General features: G+C 39.8%; 1 long non-coding RNA gene across 3 annotated transcripts in view; it reads left to right on the top strand.

The window, feature by feature from the left end:
• The window catches only part of LOC112587770, an 86,580-nt gene extending 66,057 nt beyond the window's left edge, over positions 1–20,523 (top strand). For 2 of the 3 annotated variants that reach the window (XR_006542594.1, XR_006542590.1), the window contains 2 exons: positions 4,781–4,968; positions 11,583–12,601. This is a non-coding gene — a long non-coding RNA (uncharacterized LOC112587770). Of the gene's footprint in view, positions 1–4,780; positions 4,969–11,582; positions 12,602–19,774 lie in introns of those variants that run through there. The other variant, XR_006542592.1, reaches the window with a different exon arrangement.
• The last annotated feature ends 389 nt before the right edge of the window (positions 20,524–20,912 follow it).

The following is a 20,912-nucleotide window of genomic DNA, read 5'->3' as shown; positions in this document are numbered from 1 at the left end:
TGAGCCACAATATTGCTTCTCAGAAGTGGAAGCCACAGCGTTGTTTTGCTGGAAGAGCTCTAACAGGGTATAGCTTGAGTCTGAATCCTGGCTGCAAAACTTCCAGTTTTTCTGCTATCCCCTCTAGCTTCTTATCAGCTAGTCTTCCTCTCCTGCCAGTCTGTATTCCAGTGTAGCCATTCGTCCTTTTAAGCTGAAAACTGGTAATGTCGCTCCCCTAATCAGATCTCACCAGTGGGCATTTTCTTGGCCTGAGGAATAGTGGCAAAACTCCTAAGGTATTAGTTTTTTAGTGATGCCATAGCAAATTCCCACAAGCTTGGGTGGCTTAAAACAAAGTAAAAGTATTCTCATAAGGTTCCAGACACTAAAGATCTAAAGTCAAGTTGTCAAGGAAGCTAGGCCAATGCTTTATCCAACGTCTCTAGGGGAGGGTCCTTCCTTGCTTCTGCTAGACTCTGATAGCCCCAGGCTTTGCTTGGTTTGTGGCAGCATGACAGCCCTCTCTGTACTCTGTCTTTGCATTGCTTTCTCCTCCTCTTCTTCTTCTTCTTTTTTTTTTTTAAGATATTTTTGATGTTTTAAAAGTCATTATTGAATTTGTTACAACACTGCTTCTGTTTTATATTTTGATTTTTTGGCCTCAAGGTATGTGGGATCTTAACTCACCGACCAGGGGTTGAACCCACATCTTCTGCATTGGAAGGCGAAGTCTTTTTTCTTTTAAACTAAATTTATTTATTTATTTTTGGCTATGCTGGGTCTTTGTTGCTGTGTGGGCTTTTTTCTAATTGAGGTGAGTAGGGGCTGCTCTCTTGTTGCAGAGTATAGGCTCTAGGGTGTGTGAGCTTCCGTAGTTGTGGTTCGTGGGCTTAGTCTGCTCTGTGGCACCTGGGATTTTCCTGGATCAGGGATCTTCCTGTCTCCTGTGTTGGCAGGTGGATTCTTTACCACTGAGCCACCAGAGAAGCCCGGGAAGGTGAAGTCATAACCGTTAGACTGCCATGAAAGTCCCTCTTCTCTCTTTGTAAGAAAATCAATCACATCAGATTAGGACCTTCCCAATTCATTATGCATGGTTGATGCTTTAGTCACTAAGTCGTGTCTGACTCTTGTGACCCTATGGACTGTACCCTGCCCAGTTCCTCTGTCCATGGGATTCTCCTGACAAGAATACTGGAGTGGGTTGCCATTTCCTTCTCCAGGGGATATTCCTGACCCAGGGATTGAACCTGGGTCTTCTGCCCTGCAGGCAGATTCCTTACCGACTGAGCTATGAAGGAAGCCCCATTATGCATGGGTGCATGCTAAGTGGCTTCAGTCACGTCTGACTCTTTGTGATGCTACGGACTGTAGCCGGCCAGGCTCCTCTGTCCAGGGGACTCGCCAGGCAGGAATACTGGAGTGGGTTGCCGTGCCCTCCTCCAAAGGATCTTACCAACCTAGGAACTGAAGCTGAGTCTCTTATGTCTCCTACATTGGTGGGTGGGTTCTTTACCACTAGCGCCACCTTGTCTTAAATAGATTACAACTGCAAGATCCCATTTTCAAATGAGGTCCTGTTCACAGGTATTGTTGGTTAGAATGTCAACAAGTCTCTTTTGGGGGGAGGGGACACAACGCAACGCAGTGGTGGCTTAGGAGGTAAACTGCATGTGCCCCTGTGTGCTTTTCCAGTCTCACCCTAGTCATCTGCCTCTCCCCACTGCTCCCTTCCAGCAACACCTGACTTCTTTCATGTTTTTGAAATCCTCATGTCCTCTCGAATCCTATATATGCTTACAAGCACATTCCCTCTCCCTGGGGGACACTCTCTCTGCTTCCACGGCCTTCCCTTCAGTTCTCACCTGTCCCTTCCACCTCCTGAACACTCTACACTGGATTAACTGCCTCTTCTTTGTGTTTTCACAGTGAATTGGACTTTCTCCATCATAACCAACACATCACAATTTATAGTGATTTCTTGTCCAATACCTTATGTCCAAGAAATATGGGATAGTGTCTAATTGCTCAATCATCGAGCCCCAGAATTAACATTGTGCTTGTCATATAGTAGACTTTCAATTACAAAAATAAATCTGGCAGCGCTTTGGTAGTTTTGAATACCTGTGAACCTCTTAGCTGTTTAGCTCTGGGTCTTGTCAGAAGCGACTAGTATGGTGTCAGGCAATACTCTTCAATACACGATCCTGTTCCTGAGAATAAACTACAGTTCTTGGAAGGTTGTATGTCACAGACACTTCCTACTGTCTCCTCAGCATAGGAATGACCTCCTATAATAGTCCTGTAGTAATTTCTTATTGGCAGGCTGAATCCTCAGGTAACTTAATGAAAACATTATTTCACAATACTTTTTAGACTTTGCTCATTTCTCTTTGATTTATTGAAGTCTTTTATAACTTAATTTTATACTAGCCATTACAATATAATTAATCTATTACTTTCTAATTATGGTAATCATTATCAATGTCAAGGTTTCAAGCACCAAATATAAAATCAGTGTTTTGTGCAACTGTCATAAATTACTGATTGTTTAGATGAACTGTTTAGCATTCAGGATAGAGATTTCTGATTCATATTCTGTATTCTGTGTCAACTCCTCTCTCAGTTACTCACACCAAGGGAGGAAGGCTTGGTATTCTTCAAATGGCAGCTAATACAAATGTATTTCAGGTTCATCTTTGAATCCTGTTTCTCTTTTTATGGGTGAATATGAATATGTATGTTTTAACAATTTAAAAATACCTTTGAAATACACTAATTTAACATTAGTATCTCATTCTCTGAACATTCCCAGCCTTTCTGCTCTCTTTTTGGTTCTTGGAAGAAATGTATTTTAATGTTTTATTTTTCTTTAAACTCCTCTTATTGTACTATAAGTTTCACAAAGGATTTAAAGGTAAAAGAAATAAAAATTCATTTGAGGAAACGCTTTATCAAGTTTTCTGCTAAGCTAATTGAAGGAGTACCTAACTACCAGCATTATTTATATAACAACATATATTGTAATCCCCTGGAGAAGGAAATGGCAACCCACTCCAGTATTCTTTTTTTTTTTTTTTTTTGATAAGAATACTTATTATTTATTTTATTTAAAAAATTTATTTGTTTTTTAGTTGAAGGATACTTGCTTTGCAGAATTTTGTTGTTTTCTGTCAAACCGCAACAGCCATAGGTATACATATGTCCCCTCCCTGTTGAAACTCCCTTCCATCTCCCTCTCCATCCCACCCCTCTAGGTTGATACAGAGCCCCTGTTTGAGTTCCCTGAAACATACAACAAATTCCCATTGGCTAACTATTTTCTATATTGTAATGTAAGTTTCCATGTTACTCTCTCCATACATCTCATCCTCTCTTCCCTCAGTGTGAGTAACTGAGAAGTTGTGGTACATACACACAATGGGATATTACTCAGCTATAAAAAGAAATGCATTTGAGTCAGTTCTAATGAGGTGGATGAACCTAGAGCCTATTGTACATAGTGAAGTAAGTCAGAAAGAGAAGGATACATATTGTATACTGACACTCCAGTATTCTTGCCTGGAGAATCCCACGGATGGAGGAGCCTGGCGGGCTACAGTCCATAGGGTCACAAAGAGCCAGACACAGCTGAGCAACTTCACTTTCACTTTCATATATAGTAACAAAGGGATGCTCCTTAGTGGCATACTTTGTCCTAAGAAATTACTGAATGTCAAAGTCCAACATAACACTTATATATATGTTTTGTGAAAGTGAAAGTGTTAGTCACTTTGTTGTGTCTGACTCTTTGCGACCCCATGGACTGTAGCCTGCCAGACTCCCGTGTCCATGGAATTCTCCAGACAAGAGTATTGGAGTGGGTTGTCATTCGCTTCTCCAGGGGATCTTCCTGACCCAGGGATCGAACCCAAGTCTCCTGTATTGCAGGCAGATTCTTTACTGTCTGATCCACCAGGGAAATCTTAATCTGTTTCTAATCTCTGTATATTCTGTACTCAACACACGCAAATGCACAGACACACACAGATACGCACAGACACTTAACTGGAATTACATGAGCACAGGAAGCAGTGTCTGTTCACCTCTGTTTACCCAGCAGGTATCCAACTGGCTAATGAAGAATCATAGAGCTGTTGTGGGTGTGTCTTAAGAAGCAAAACCCCTCCCCCTGTGTTCCTCCACTCCATGTTTCCATCTTCCTCCTCCTCTCTAGGGGTTCCATGAATTTTCAAAGTGCCTATCAAAGGATTCAGAGGACTGATTCATTTGAATCGAAAAATTACATCTTTATTTTCACTTACTTCCTAGTGATATTTAATATTCTCATCAGCTGAGTGTAAGCCACAAAGCCGTATTGTTGATCTTTTCATTTTACTGGGGAGGCATTTACCTGGTGATGTAACAGGTCCCCAGCACATCAAGAGTGACAGCAACATGGGTTAAGTGTTGTATTCACTCCCAGGGAATCAACTCCGTGCTGTTTAGTCCTTAAGTCATTGACTGACTCTTTCTGGCCTCGTAGATTGTAGCCTGCCAGACTCCTCTGTTCATGGGATTTCCCAGGTGAGAATACTGCAGTGGGTTGCCATTTCCTCCTCCAGGGATCTTTCCCACCCAGGGATCGAACTTGCATCTCTGCTTTGGCAGGCAGATTCTTTACCACTGAGCCACCAGTGAAGCCCATAACTGTGTAATAATAACTGTCATTTTGTAAATTAAAGCACTGTTTAAAAAGAAAGCCTTATATTATGTGCTACCTTGAGATCATCTTGCCCTCACCCTTGTCTTTTTGTAGCTGCTACTGAGGGCAAGCAGCAGTTTGTGGACTCTCACCAGCATATGCAGAACCAACATGGCCATGCTTCTGGCAGATTATGCTGCAGACCTCTCATCTCCTCTCTGGGGTTTTCTGCTGTATATGTACATGTGCAGCTCAGTGCCCAGCTCAGAAGCGTGCAGGAGTTAACACACCTGATGAGAGAGGTAGGTGGATATATTTCCCATATTTCTAGATTTTTATGTTTCTTGGAGATGGCAGAAGTCCTTCCTCTACAAAGGTGTAATATTCTGTATTTGCATTTGCTTTCATTACCCCACTCCCTCTTCAAGCACCATTCCAGAAGGAACACAGAACGCCTGATATAATGACAGAATTGCCTTAGATCAAAGAATACATTCAGCAGTAAAGAGGGAGAAGAATATACAGCCATCCCTTAGAATCTGCAAGGGGTTGATTTCAGAACCTCCACAGATAACCAAAATGTACAGATGCTCAAGAACCTTACATAAAATGGCATAGTATTTGCTCATAACCTTTGCATATCCTCCAACATACTTTATAAATCATTTCTAGATTACTTATAATACTTAATGCAATGTAAATGCTAGGCAAATAAATATAAATACAATGTAAACACTATGCAAATAGTTGCCTGTGCAGAGCAAATTCAGGTTTTGCTTTTCTGGAAATTTTTGGAATTTTTTTCTAATATTTTTGATTTGTGGCTGGTTAAATCTGTGGGTTCAGAAGGCTGACTGTATTAAGTATTCTGTACCCATATTATTTAAACTATATGCTGAGTACATCATGAGAAATGCTGGGCTGGATGAAGCACAGTCTGGAATCAAGATTGCTGGGAGAAATATCAATAACCTCAGATATGCAGATGTCACCACCCTTATGGCAGAAAGTGAAGAGGAACTAAAGAGCCTCCTGATTAAAGTGAAAGAGGAGAGTGAAAAAGTTGGCTTAAAGCTCAACATTCAAAAAACAAGATCATGGCATCCAGTCCCATCACATCATGGCAAATACATGGGGAAACAATGGAAACAGTGACAGACTTTATTTTTTTTGGGCTCCAGAATCACTGCAGATGGTGATTGCAGCCATGAAATTAAAAGACACTTACTCTTTGGAAGAAAAGCTATGACCAACCTAGACCTTAAAAAACTGGAAATAGAACTGCCATATGACCCAGCAGTCCAACTGCTGGGCATAAACACTGAGGAAACCATAATTGAAAGAGACACGTGTACCCCAGTGTTCATTGCAGCACTGTTTACAATAGCCAGGACATGGAAGCAGACTAGGTATCCATCAGCAGATGAATGGATAGGAAAGCTGTGGTACATATACACAATGGAGTATTACTCAGCCATTAAAAAGAATACATTTGAATCAGTTCTAATGAGGTGGATGAAACTGGAGCCTATTATACAGAGTGAAGTAAGTCAGAAAGAAAAACACCAATACAGTATATTAACACATATATATGGAATTTAGAAAGATGGTAATGATAACCTTGTATGCAAGACAGCAAAAGAGACACAGATGTATAGAACAAGTCTTTTGGACTCTGTGGGAGAGGGCAAGGGTGGGATGATTTGGGAGAATGGCACTGAAACATGTAAATTATTATATGTGAAACAAATCGCCAGTCCAGGTTCCATGCGTGATACAGGGTCCTTGGGGCTGGTGCACTGGGATGACCCAGAGGGATGGTATGGGTAGGGAAGTGGGAGGGGGGTTCAGGATGGGGAACACGTGTACACCTGTGGTGGATTCATGTCAATGTATGGCAAAACCAATACAATATTGTAAAGTAATTAGACTGAGCAACTTCACTTTCACTTTTCACTTTCATGCATTGGAGAAGGAAATGGCAACCCACTCCAGTGTTCTTGCCTGGAGAATCCCAGGGACGGGGAAGCCTGGTGGGCTGCCGTCTATGAGGTCACACAGAGTCGGACATGACTGAAGTGACTTAGCAAAAAATAGCAATTAGCCTCCAATTAAAATAAATAAATTTATATTAAAAAAAAAAGCAGAGACATTACTTTGCCAACAAAGGTCCATCTAGTCAAAGCTACAGTTTTTCCAGTAGTCATGTATGGATGTGAGAGTTGGACTATAAAGAAAGCTGAGCACCGAAGAATTGATGCTTTTAAACTGTGGTGTTGGAGAAGACTCTTGAGGGTCCCTTGGACAGCAAGGAGATCCAACCAGTCCATCCTAAAGGAAATCAGTCCTGAATATTCATTGGAAGGACTGGTGCTGAAGCTGAAACTCCAATACTTTGGCCACCTGATGTGAAGAACTGACTCATTGGAAAAGACCCTGATGCTGGGAAAGATTGAGGGCCGGAGGAGAAGGGGACGACAAGAGGATGAGATGCTTGGATGGCATCACCGACTCAATGAACATGAGTTTCAGTAAATTCCAGGAGTTGGTGATGGACAGGGAGGCCTTGCATGCTGCAGTCCATGGGGTTGCAAAGCCTGAGTGACTGAACTGAACTGAACTGAACTGAACTGCTTTACTGATGTGACACCATGTCCTTCCTACAAGGCTGAGCTCCATTCTGGAGTCCCAGTGTGCGGGCAGCATGTTGGGCGCTTCATCTCTTAGCATTTTGCAAGTAGACATAGAGCTTTCAGATTATATTGATCATTACTTGCTCTCTTTAGAATTGGAAGAATCCGTCCGTGGGGACTGCTGTATAAGACAAATTTGAGTGAAGGGTAACATTTTGTCCTCAGTTTTACTTCAGCTTACCTGCCAGTTTTGTCTTTTCTTAAAATGAATGTTTTCATGGATAGCCTGTCCATTTCTCCTACAAAAATACAGACACTTGTTGCACAATGTTTAGTATCTGACTGGACCTGTAGCTTGGACATAACATATGATACATTTGTACTGGCAAATAGGAAAAAAGTATAAAGTTTGCCAGAAGACACTGTTATTTTATTCCACTTAAGTATGTAGAATCACTTGACTCTCCTTCCGTTCTGGTAGATGTTAGTTTCTATGGCTTAGGATGACATTTTTAAGTATAAGTTTTTTCAGTAATAATTGATCAAAGGTCATTTTTTTTCTATGTTTACTATTAAGCAACACAATAGTACATCATGCTCCTCACTCCCCTTTGAGTCATAGTTGAGCTGCTTATTCTCTTTTCAGGGCACTAATTGTTGACAGCTATTAGTGTGGTGGCTCAGAAGTTAAAGCGTCTGCCTGGAATGCAGGAGACCCGGGTTCGATCCCTGGGTTGGGAAGATCCCCTGGAGAAGGAAATGGCAACCCACTCCAGTACTCTTGCCTGGAGAATCCCATGGATGGAGGAGCCTGGTAGGCTACAGTCCATGGGGTCGCAAAGAGTCGGACACAACTGAGTGACTTCACTCACTCACTCACTCAGTGTTTGCATCAGAGAAGGCGATGGCACCCCACTCCAGGACTCTTACCTGGAAAATCCCATGGACTGAGGAGCCTGGTAGGCTGCAGTCCATGGGGTTGCTGAGGGTCAGGCACAACCCAGCGACTTCACTTTCACTTTTCACTTCCCTGCATTGGAGAAGGAAATGGCAACCCACTCCAGTGTTCTTGCCTGGAGAATCCCAGGGATGGGGGAGCCTGGTGGGCTGCCGTCTCTGGGGTTGCACAGAGTCAGACACGACTGAAGTGACTTAGCAGCAGTAGCAGCAGCGTTTGTATAGAAATTTTTTTAGTAAATTCTTCACCATCTATTGTAAAAACAGTTTTGACTGATGAGCTTTTGGGAGGCTCAATATTTGAAGGAGAAAAAGAAGTGAACACTGATGTATTCCATGCTTGGGCAAACCTGTTGCAGCTAGAATTAGATTTAGTTTGTTAAAAATTTTGTTATTAATAAGTCATGCAGAGCAGAGAAAATCGGAAAGCACTAAGCCAGTAATAAATCAACAGGTAATAAATATTCACTTGTGGCTGATTTTGTGTTATTGTTGCTGATAGCACAACAGAGCTGAGACACTTTCATTCTTGTCTAGTCAGAAAATGACATCTGTTTTCTTGTCTTAACCCTGAGTATCTTCTATCGTGTCAACAGCTTTTGTAATATTAACTTTGATGTCTATGTTTACCCTACATGAATTATAAAGATACAAATAAGTGGATGGTAGGATCTTGGATTTTTATAACTTTTTGTTTTTTATTTTTTATTTTATTTTATTTTTTTTTTAGTTTTTTTTTAAAATTTTATTTTATTTTTAAACTTTACATAATTGTATTAGTTTTGCCAAATATCAAAATGAACCCACCACAGGTATACATGTGTTCCCCATCCTGAACCCTCCTCCCTCCTCCCTCCCCATTCCATCCCTCTGGGTCGTCCCAGTGCACCAGCCCCAAGCATCCAGTATCGTGCATCGAACCTGGACTGGCAACTCATTTCATACATGATATTTTACATGTTTCAATGCCATTCTCCCAAATCTTCCCACCCTCTCCCTCTCTCGCAGAGTCCATAAGACTGTTCTATACACCAGTGTCTCTTTTGCTGTCTCGTACACAGGGTTATTGTTACCATCTTTCTAAATTCCATATATATGCTTTAGTATACTGTATTGGTGTTTTTCTTTCTGGCTTACTTCATCTGTATAATAGGCTCCAGTTTCATCCACCTCATTAGAACTGATTCAAATGTATTCTTTTTAATGGCTGAGTAATACTCCATTGTGTATATGTACCATAGCTTTCTTATCCATTCATCTGCTGATGGACATCTAGGTTGCTTCCATGTCCTGGCTATTATAAACAGTGCTGCAATGAACACTGGGGTACACGTGTCTCTTTCCCTTCTGGTTTCCTCAGTGTGTATGCCCAGCAGTGGGATTGCTGGATCATAAGGCAGGTCTATTTCCAGTTTTTTAAGGAATCTCCACACTGTTCTCCATAGTGGCTGTACTAGTTTGCACACACATATGGACACCTTATCTTTGACAAAGGAGGCAAAAATATACAATGGATTAAAGACAATCTCTTTAACAAGTGGTGCTGGGAAATCAGGTCAACCACTTGTAAAAGAATGCAACTAGAACACTTTCTAACACCATACACAAAAATAAACTCAAAATGGATTAAAGATCTCAATGTAAGACCAGAAACTATAAAACTCCTAGAGGAGAACATAGGCAAAACACTGTCTGACATACATCACAGCAGGATCCTCTATGACCCACCTCCCAGAATATTGGAAATAAAAGCAAAAATAAACAAATGAGACCTAATTAACCTTAAAAGCTTCTGCACATCAAAGGAAACTATTAGCAAGGTGAAAAGACAGCCTTCAGAATGGGAGAAGATAATAGCAAATGAAGCAACTGACAAACAACTAATCTCGAGAATATACAAGCAACTCCTACAGCTCAACTCCAGAAAAATAAATGACCCAATCAAAAAATGGGCCAAAGAACTAAATAGACATTTCTCCAAAGAAGACATACAGATGGCTAACAAACACATGAAAAGATGCTCAACATCACTCATTATCAGAGAAACTTTTTGTTTTTTAAAATGTTTATGCAACAAGTGAGAAAAAGGAATGAGTCTATTTTTAACAACTCACAAAAAGTCAGCCTAATTTGCTTATCAAACTGTCTTTTAATTAGCATTTCTCTGAGAATGAGCTATATATAAAGATACTGTTGTTTTGCAATTTTTCCTAAATAATACGAGGTTTGAAAATTTCATAGATATAAGTCTCTTATTAAACCCAAGGTAGTTGAATTTATACTCTAAATCTCAAACTTTAGATTTCAGTAAGCTATGAATCTTCTGTTACAAAGATTTAGTACTATCTCCCACACCATTGAGACCAACACAGAGATATTTTATTATTATTTTGAAATTTTGAAATATTCTTTCTGACTCCAAGCTTTTGTTGGCTTAGCTAAATCCTACATCTCTTTCTAATTCTCCTTAACTAATGCTTCTTATAGGAGGCCCTTTCGCACCTTCTAATCTGTGTTATGTCTATTAACCTCCTTTGTATTCCTTTTATTTCTTTCACATTCCCTTTTCACAGCAAAACATATATCATATATCAGTTGTGCACGTGGTTTTCACATTTACATTTTATCTCTAGGATTTCTTCTGATTCCAACTCTCCTATAGGTAAAAATCTAAGCTTTAGAGAAGATACAAGAAAACAATGACCTGAAAGCACTCAAGAGTTAAAAAACAGGCATATTCTGGTGGGAGGATTGAAATTTGTAAGAGTGGAATAGAGTCAGTTGAGTTTCTTGTCTTTATGGTTTTAATCCTGAGGATAGACCAGTGTTACCACAGTACAGGGTGGTCAAAACTCCAATAGAAATTGAAAGTTTTTATGGTCTGAAGAACAGAGTATATATTTGGAAGACACTAGCCATGAAGAAGGTGGAGAAGGCAATGGCAGCCCACTCCAGTACTCTTGCCTGGAAAATCCCATGGGCAGAGGAGGGTTGTAGGCTGCAGTCCATGGGGTCTCAAAGAGTCAGACACAACTGAGCGACTTCACTTTCACTTTTTGCTTTCATGCATTGGAGAAGGAAATGGCAACCCACTCCACTGTTCTTGCCTGGAGAACCCCAGGGCTGGGGGAGCCTGGTGGGCTGCTGTCTATGGGGTCACACAGAGTCGGACATGACTGAAGTGACTTAGCAGCAGCAGCCGTGAACAAGAGAAGGGCAGTTCCTGGGATGGAGAAAACCAGAGAGAGGGAGCCCCAGATTATATTAAAAAAAAAAAAAACTGAAATACTGGTTGAGTCTCTGACTTACTTTTTGATCCATACAAGGGTGAAGAAGTCTCAAGTCTTCACAGCTAATGTTGAAAGACTGAACTGAAATTAAGCTGCTGCTCAAAGGAGAGTTTCCCTACCAGGTGCAACGAAGTTAATTGCCTCTAAAGACAAAAGCATCAATACTCTTTTGAGGAGCATGACAAGATGCAGAATCTCTATGACATAGTATTTATAGTGTTTGGGTTGAAAGATTACTCAGCATATGGTGAACCAGTCTCAAAAGAAAAGGAATTCAACTGAGATCAATCATGAGATGATTCAGATGTTGGAATGAGCTCAGATTTTAAATCAGCTATTGATTCTCAGAGAAGTTTTTTTTTTTTAAAGCTAATAATACACAGAAACATATGAAATCTCAGTAGAGAAATAGAATGAAATGGAAATTCTAGAGCTGAAAAAAATAGCCAAAATTAAAATCCCCCAGATAGGCTTATCAGCAAAATAGAAATGAGAGGGGAAGTCAGTGAATTTAAGGATGACTCAATAGAAGACTAATCTGAAGACAAAGCAAATAAGATTGAAAAAAAACTGAGCAGAACCTTGGGGACGTGTGGGCAATAACAAAATAGCAAAAACAAAAGGATAGCGTAATCAGAGTGCTGAAAGCCAAGGATAAAGAGGAAATTTTGAAGCAACCAGAGAATAATGATATTTTATGTGAGATGTACAAGGAAGATGAACCTGTGATGAAAGAAATCAGAACAGCGGGGAAAAGGGGACAGGAACTACTTGGAAATAGACATGAGAAAACTTTTGGGGGCTGATATCATGATAGAGATTTGGGTTACACAGGTGTGTACTTTTATTATAACAGCAAATATCCACTTAAGATTAGTGTATGTAATCTCATTATGTGTAAACATAAATTTTACATTAAAAGAAAAAATAACTAAGCTAAAAATTACAGTTTATTCTCAAAAACTTTAAATACTCTGAGGAAAAAGACTCAGCTCATTTCCCATCATTGTGTCCCTTGTGCTGAATATAATGCATGACATAGGATACATGGTCAATAAATTTTTGTTGAGTTAAATTTAATTCCCTGTATTTCTTTTTCATTTGTGCTGATCTAATGCAGATGAGTAGATCATGATCAAAGTTCTAGAAAATAAGCAGGAAGACAAAATAAGAAATCTATAATCATGAGCATAATGCGCTATTGAGAATTTAAATGTAGCATGTCATGTAGTTACATGTTAGAGTTTGCAGTTTTAGATCTTCCATTGTCCTATACCAAGTGCCTAATGTAAGTCAAGAACTCAACATACATGACCTCAGAGAACATACACGTTATCTACAGGAATACTGCAAAGTAAATATTACTATCTCATTTTTTGCAGTTAAGCAAATAGAGACTAAAGAAATGTAAAGAATTGGGATTACATGGCTGTCAGTTAGGATATTAGCAGGAAACAGTTATTTCCAGATGGCTAAATAAAGAGGATTTAATGACAACCTACCCATAGAGGTATGGGTAAGTGGAGTAAAAAAGGGTTGATGAAACACTTAAGGAAGCCATTACAACCCCCCTTAGTTCTAGAGGGAGCAAGTGAGGAAACTGTATTTTTAGAGCCCAGTGAGAAGTGGAATTATAGAGGAGGCATAATCTGGTGGGAACTCTAATGTTGTAGAGTCTAGGAGCTATTATCAGAGCTGTGATGTAAAAGAAGAAAAAGATACTCAATCCCTATCACTTCTGCCATCATATTTCCTGCAGGGGCCTCCCATTGGTTGAACCCAACTGGATGCTGGCAGTCAAGGGATCTGCCAGTGCCGGCCTCCAGGACACAGAGCAGGTCAGAGGGAAATGGAGAATAGAATGGGTTCAGAGTACCTGGAAATGACCTAGTGCTTATAGCCATGTCCAGACTGGAGCCCACGTTCTTGTGTCTTCCAGGCCCTTGTTCTTTCTTATGTATCATGTTGACTTTCATTTTTGACCGAAGAATTTTAGTAGCAACCATGGGTTTTATTATCATGGCTACATAGCTGCTGAACTAGGCCCTCTGAGTTCCACTTTCAGCAGTCAGAAGGTTATCACAGAGCTGCTGAGTTTAGATGTGAATTGGAGAATGGGAATGAACTCCTATTAACCTGGCTTCATTCTTTGATCATTAGCACAGACAGCCCAACCATCTTTCAGGTTCAGCATAGAATTGTCCCCCGGTTAGTAGACTTTCTCAGGACTTTCACATGCATGAAACCGAGTTACTAATTAAATGCCATAAGGCTAACTGATGGATGGTTACTCTTTAATGTGACATTTTAGAGCAGAAAAGACAGGGATTAAGATAATTGTTCTCCAGCTAGCTAAATGAAATGGAGCTAAGAAAAAGAACTAGGGTGTAGGGTCTGGCTTCAATTATTTCCAGCCCGGCAGGTCTTTCAGAAAATGTCTTTTAGAACTGCCAGCCCTATCCAATTGTCTTGGCAGCATGAAACACAGACTCCTTCTCATGAAATGTGGCTGAAAATGCAGATCAAATGAAATATTCTAAGTGTTAATTAAATGAGTTAATTAATCTCACTGAGCCTCAGCTTCTTATATCCAAAATGGGGATACTAATAATATATACTTCATATAATGGTTGTGAAATTTAACAAGGTAGCAAACACAAAGCACTTATGACAATGCTTGGAAAATAATAAGCATTCAATAAATGTTAGCTGCCATCATCATTGTTATTATTTTACTTTGTGCTGAGCAATGACCTTTGCCCTCTTTTTGATCTAGTTCTCTTTTTTAGGCTGTCAAGAACTTCTGAGAGTTCTCTCCCTATTGATTTTTCATTTTCTGTAAAACTCTTGTTGTCTAGGCAGAGACACTTTCACACTGGTATTTGTAATTTTGGTAACTTTAAGATATCCTGAATATGAGTCCCTGTGTGGCATTGCCCTGGGAAATAAGCCATATATTCATGGGTTCATAATGGAATGAAACCCTGCAAATAGACTGTGACCCGTATCTTATTTACATGTGCTTAAAAGGAAGCAGGGGTCGGCATTTATGTCACAAGAGATTTATTGATCAAAACCTTTACATTTCAACATCTTCCTCTTCAAGTGGAACCCTAATCTTTAGTCTTCTCTGCTCTTTTTAGTAAGAGACTTGAGGTTCAAATTCTGGTAAAACCATTTATCAGTAAGTGACTGTGGGTAAGTCATATGCCATTGCCATGTCTCAGTTTCCATATCTGTAAAATAAAGGTGACATTGTGTCTTCTCCACGTGTGTATTTGCCAGCAGAACAGAGTGTCTAGAATGTATAATGGGGTCTTATTAAATATTAATTAAATCTCAAAACTCGACCTTTTTTGGTCTGGGATGGGATTCAAAAGGGCAATTCCTATGGTAACTCCTCTACAGATTTCAAATGTTTCTTCCCAGATGTTAGATGAAGAGAATTTAATGACAACCTGCATATAAAGGTGTGGGTATGGTACAGGGCATGAAACGGGGATAGTAAGGTACTCAGAGATAGCAGCTGAAGAAAGCTGTTGCCTTAAAAAAAAATGCACAATGTGAGAGTTGTGAGTTAAGTTTTATTTGGGGCAAAATGTGGACTAAAGCCTGGGAGACTGTGCCTCAAATAGCTCCAATAAACTGCTCCAAAGAAGTAGAGAGGAAGGTCAGTATACATGTGATTTTGGTGAGGAGGGAATACATGCAATGAAGCACATATTTTTTTTGGAGAATGATTCTGCAAGTCACGAGGAGCAGTCATCACCATGAAGGATTTTAGTGCTTTTATAGATATGAGGAGATACAAGACTTGGGCTCATAAAATTGGCTCCTGAAAATATATAACTATCTGAAGACCTGTTCTGCCAGTTTTTCCCCTGGGCACAGAGTGCCTCATTTTTGTTCTCCTCTCTGAACTCCTTTCTGGGGGTGTTGAAATTCAGCAGCTGCAGCAACATGTGGCTCAGTCCTTGCAGAGGGAGATGCTAAGTGCTAGATCAGTTCAGTTCAGTTGTTCAGTTGTGTCTGACTCTTTGTGACTCTATGGAATACAACATGCCAGGCTTCACTATCCAACACCAACTCTGGGAGCTTGCTCAATTCATGTCTATCGAGTCAGTGATGTCATCCAACCATCTCATCCTCTGTCACCCACTTCTCCTGCCTTCAGTTTTCTTTCCCAGCATCAGGGTCTTTTCCAATGAGTCAGTTCTTCCCATCAGGTGGCCAAAGTATTGGACTTTCAGCTTCAGCATCAGTCCTTCCAATGAATATTCAGGACTGATCTCCTTTAGGATGGACTGGTTGGATCTCCTTGCAGTCCAAGGGACTCTTGAGTCTTCTCCCACACCACAGTTCAAAAGCATCAGTTCTTCAGTGCTCAGTTTAAACCATAGCTTTGACTAGATGGACCTTTCTTGGTAAAGTAATGTCTCTGCTTCTTAATATGTTGTCTAGGTTGGTCATAGCTTTTCTTCCAAGGAGAAAGCATCTTTTAATTTCGTGGCTGCAGTCACCAGCTGCAGTGATTTTGGAGCACAAGGAAGTAAAATCTGTTACTGTTTCCATTGTTTCCCCATGTATTTGCCATGAACTGATGGGATTGGATGCATGATCTTAGTTTTTTGAATGTTGAGTTTTAAGCCAACTTTTTCACTCTCCTCTTTCACTTTCATCAAGAGGCTCTTTAGTTCTTCTTTGGTTTCTGTGATAAGGGTGGTGTCATCTGCATATCTGAGGTTATTGATATTTCTCCCAACATTCTTGGTTCCAGCTTGTGCTTCATCCAACCCAGCATTTCTTATGATGTACTCTGCATATAAGTAAAATAAGTAGGGTGACAATATACAGACTTGATGTACTCCTTTCCCAATTTGGAACCAGTCCATTGTTCCATGTCTGGTTCTAACTTGCTTCTTGACCTGCACACAGATTTCTCAGGAGGCAAGTAAGGCGGTCTAGTATTCCCATTTCTTTAAGAATTTTCCACAATTTTTTTTGATACACACAGTCAAAGGCTTTAACATAGTCAATGAAGCAGAAGTAGATGTTTTTCTGGAATTCTCTTGCTTTTCATGTGATCCAATGGATGTTGGCAATTTGATCTCTGGTTCCTCTGCCTTTTCTGAATCCAGCTTGAACATCTGAAAGTTCTCCATTCATGTACTGTTGAAGCCTAGCTTGGAGAATTTTGAGCATTACTTTGCTAGTGTGTGAAATGAGTGCAGATTTTGTGGGAGTTTGAACATTCTTTGTCTTTGCCTTTCTTTGGGATTGGAATGAAAACTGACTTTTTCCAGTCCTGTGGCCACTGCTGAGTTTTCCAAATTTTCTGGCATATTGAGTGCAGCACTTTCACAACATCATCTTTTAGGATTTGAAATTGCTTAGCTGGAATTCCATCACCTCCACTAGCTTTGTTGTAGTGATGCTTCTTAAGGTCCACTTGACTTCACATTCCAGGATGTCTGGCTCTAGGTGAGTGATCACACCATCGTGATTATCTGGGTCATGAAGATCTTTTTTGTATAGTTCTTCTGTGTATTCTTGCCACCTCTTCTTAATATCTTCTGCTTCTGTTAGGTCCATACCATTTCTGTCCTTTATCGAGCCCATCTTTGCATGAAATGTTCCCTTGGTATCTCTAATTTTCTTGAGATCTCTAGTCTTTCCCATTCTGTTGTTTTCCTCTATTCCTTTGCATTGATTACTGAGGAAGGCTTTTTTATCTCTCCTTGCTATTCTTTAGAACTCTGCATTCAAATGGGTTTATCATTCCTTTTCTCCTTTGCCTTTCACTTCTCTTCTTTTCTCAGCTATTTTTAAGGCCGCCTCAGATAACCATTTTGCCTTTTTGCATTTCTTGTTGTGGATGGTCTTGATCACTGCTTTCTATACAGTGTTAGGAACCTCCATCCTTAGTTCTTCAGGTGTTCTATCTATCTATGCTCTAATCCCTTGAATCTATTTGTCCCTTCTACTGTATAATTGTAAAGGATTTGATTTAGGTCATGCCTGAATGGTAGTGGTTTTCCCTGCTTTCTCAGCTTCAGTCTGAATTTGGCAATAAGGAGCTCATGGTCTGAGGCACAGTCAGTTGTGGTAGGTGCCAGTTTGTAACTGAGAAAGCCATTGCAATCCCTGAGTTCTGGAGGAGCCAAGAGACAGGAAATGCCTTTTCTGGAGCCTGTGAGAACTGGAAATATATAGGAAAGATAACCTGATGTTCCTCTGCTAGGTCCATTTTTTTCTCAGATTTGTTTGGCTCCAACTCTTTTCTGAAAATAATGAATTGAAATATTGCCAACCGTTGATTTTCTACACATAAAAGAGTGGGTTGGATTCTGGAGTAGAAACTATCTAATTCCCTCTTCACACCAGGGTTCAATGAGTGATGATTATTCCATAGTATGATATACTGGTGTCCCTAGTATTCTGTTCTGGAGCTTCCCAGGTGGCTAAGTGGTAAATAATCATACGACCAGTGCAGGAGATGTGTGTTCAGTCCCTGGGTCAGGAAGATTCCCCTGGAGAAGGAAATGGCAACCGTATTCTTGCCTGGCAAATTCCAAAGACAAAGGAGCCTGGAAGGCTACAGTCCCTGGGGTTGCAAAGAGTCAGACATGATTTAGTGACTAAACAACAACAAACTATGCTATTCTTCCCTGTACTTCAAATATCAGTGCTTTAAGCTCTCTTCTCTTTTATTATTCAAGGGAAAGGGAGTTAATTTGATCATATGATTTGCATGAGTCCACCATGTACTATTGGGGAATGTTACATATCATAAAGGCATTAGTTCATGCTCTCTTTGTCCTTGGAATAATCATTTTTTCTTTAAGTGGTTCAAAAATTTATAGCATTGAACTTAAATATAGCCTTTAAAATTTTTTAATTTTTTTTTTAATTGAAGGATAATGTAGGCCTTTTACCAGTAAGCCCTACATTGGGAGTGGATGCTGGATTGATAGCTAAAAATAATGTGGCACTTGTATTTTCATTCTGTATTGTTTATGTGTATTGGTTACTCTTTAGAATTGAGCAGGACCAAGGGACACATGATTGGCAAACAGAACTTCAAAAATTCTGTATTTCTAGTAGTAGTATAAAACCATGGACACCCCACCATGAAAAGGAGAATAGCCGTTTCATTGCCTGTTTTCTAATTGATGAAGCTAAGAAAGTCCATTTTGACTTTGCAGTTGCTTCATTTGAGCTGGTTGAGCTGGAATTTAAGTAACTCTACTTAAGAGTAATCTTTTCATTGTAGAATTTAATTAGGAAGAGTAAATAATGAGAGGGCACTTCCCTTGGAGTGCTGTCTTACTTTGGGCCCTGGAAGAAAATAGATGGCACACTCAAACTGGATGAGTGAAGAAGGATTTATAAATAGACCATTTATAAGGTGTGGGCAGGGAAGCCACTAAGAAATAGTTAAGTATCCCAGGACTAGTGTTCATGGTCTGAAAAGAAAGGAGTATCACATTTGAAAAGAGTAGCTGTGGTGAGAGCATCTGAGATCTGTGTCCTTTGGGATTCAGTCCAACAAGGGAGAATGCAAGCCAGGAGATGAAACCCTGGTCATACTTTCCTCCTGCTTTATAATCTCCTTAAGATGGTTCAGCCAAATCAGAAGCCAGAGGTTCAAGGGAGCCTGTTAACTCAACTCAGATCCCTATGAGGGTAGAGAGTCTATCTGATGGAAGAATGGAAAATATCCTGCACAGGTGCCAAGAGTTCAAGTCACATTCTTTGCTGAATTTCATGAGAAAGGAAAGATCATAACTGAACCTGTTCAATCCAGTTCACTGGAAGCATTGAAACATTACCTTGGCTTAAATCTCTTTTGTCATTTTGAAGCTGCCTTTACTATTTCCCATTGTGATAGGAAGACGCATCCCTAGTTTGAATTGAATATGCATCATCTATTTAATTTTATTTTACAGCCATGTGTAATAATAAGTATCATGAACCAGGACCAGTTGTAAGCACTTTAAATAGGCTAATCCTTTAATTCTCATAACAGCTTTCACATTGTTACTGTTGTTTTCCTCATTTTGCAAATGAGAAACTGAACATAGGAGGTTAAATAAGTTGCCCAGCATCCCAGATTTAAGATTTGGTTTGCATCTGTACTTAGGCAGGTTGCTCGATTCTATGGCCTTTCTTTCTTTTTACCAGTATTCTTCTGTCTTTTTTATTCTTTAAATTTTTGCTTTATACAGTGTTTTGTGGACACACTTCCACATCAGGTCGCATAATGCCGTCGTGTCCTCTGAAGGAAGCGCAGTATTCCACTGTGTGAAGTATCCCACTGTGTGAAGTATTCCACTGTGTGAAGGCTCACTAATTTACTAACTTGTGCATTGTGGAAGGATGTTTAAGATTCTTTTTTCCTTTCAAGTTTTTGTCATTATAGACAGTGCTACTATTAATGTCCTTGTATATATTATGTTTTGTTGACTCAGATGCACAGTTTTTCACGTTTTAACACCTGAATTCTTGCAATTGTTATCCAGTCTGGTGGCAGAAATAAACATAATCATCATTGCTTTTGTATGCATCACATTGGTCATAGCTGCCTATAGTGTTGCTACTTTATTTAGTTATGGACATTAGTGATATATTAACATTTTGCTGATTAAAACTTCTTCAGAATTTTCCAATAATTTGATACTGAAATGAAATGTTATTGTTTATGTAGAAAATCATGGAAATAGATCAACAATATATAAAAGCAAGTATCAGTGTCAGAATGGCTTGAAAGAAAGAGAAAATAGAACAGGGGGTGTGAGTTTAATCTCTGACTGGGGAACTAAGAGCCCATGTGCCACACAGGGCAGCTAAATGTTAAATAAAAAGAAAAAAAATTTAATTTAAGAAAAGGAAATAAAGTAGGATTCTATGTTTCCCTTGTGGTGTTATGATGTTGTAAAACGAACATGCACTTAGAATCCAAGGCTGCTCCAGGAAGGGTGCTGGACCCCAGACAACTTACCCAGGACCTGAGCACAATAAAAGTCCTTGAGAAAAGCCAGTTATTTTAACATCCTTCCTGGGGCTTGGGATATCTTGAAGGGAGATAATGCTAAATTGGATTCAAGTAATTGTATTAAAAGTGGGTTTATTATTCTGAACACTGCTCCCTGTCAGACTTGGAAGCCCACAGGAGCTATTCCATTGCCTTACCAAGAGTCAAGACAGGCAGATACACCTAGGTTTTTGAAGGCCGGAAATCCAAAATCAAGGTGTTAGCAAGGTTAGTTCTTTCTGGAGGATCTGAAGGAGAATCTGTTCTCTGCCTTTCTCCTAACTTCTGGTGGTTCTGACAATCTGGTGCTCTTTAACTTGTATAAACATATC

Source organism: Bubalus bubalis, chromosome 11 (assembly GCF_019923935.1).
Source record: "Bubalus bubalis isolate 160015118507 breed Murrah chromosome 11, NDDB_SH_1, whole genome shotgun sequence".
Lineage (NCBI taxonomy): Eukaryota > Metazoa > Chordata > Mammalia > Artiodactyla > Bovidae > Bubalus > Bubalus bubalis.
The sequence above is the reverse complement of the archived record's forward strand: the minus strand, read 5'-3'. Positions and strand labels throughout refer to the sequence as shown.